Source organism: Triticum aestivum, chromosome 1B (genome assembly GCF_018294505.1).
Source record: "Triticum aestivum cultivar Chinese Spring chromosome 1B, IWGSC CS RefSeq v2.1, whole genome shotgun sequence".
In the NCBI taxonomy this organism is placed as follows: Eukaryota; Viridiplantae; Streptophyta; class Magnoliopsida; order Poales; family Poaceae; genus Triticum; species Triticum aestivum.
The window spans coordinates 145,068,023-145,068,775 of NC_057795.1; positions in this window are offsets into that span (position 1 = coordinate 145,068,023).

The following is a 753-nucleotide window of genomic DNA, read 5'->3' on the forward strand; positions in this document are numbered from 1 at the left end:
AAGTGTTTCGCGTCTGTAAATATGTCTTACACCCGTTGTATGTGAACGTAAGAATCCATCACACCCGATCATCACGTGGTGCTTAGAAACGACGAACTTTCGCAACGGTGCATAGTTAGGGGGAACACTTTCTTGAAATTTTAATGAGGGATCATCTTATTTACTACTGTCATTCTAAGCAAATAAGATGCATAAACATGATAAACATCACATGCAATCAAATAGTGACATGATATGGCCAATATCATATTGCTCCTTTTGATCTCCATCTTCGGGGCTCCATGATCATCTTCGTCACCGGCATGACACCATGATCTCCATCATCATGATCTCCATCATCGTGTCTCCATGAAGTTGTCTCGCCAACTTATTACTTCTACTACTATGGCTACCGGTTAGCAATAAAGTAAAGTAATTACATGGCGTTGTTTAATGACACGCAGGTCATACAATAAATAAAGACAACTCCTATGGCTCCTGCCGGTTGTCATACTCATCGACATGCAAGTCGTGAATCCTATTACAAGAACATGATCAATCTCATACATCACATATCATTCATCACATTCTTCTTGGCCATATCACATCACATAGCATACCCTGCAAAAACAAGTTAGACGTCCTCTAATTGTTGTTTGCATGTTTTACGTGGCTGCTATGGGTTTCTAGCAAGAACGTTTCTTACCTACGCAAAAACCACAACGTGATATGTCAATTGCTATTTACCCTTCAAAAGGACCCTTTTCATCGAAT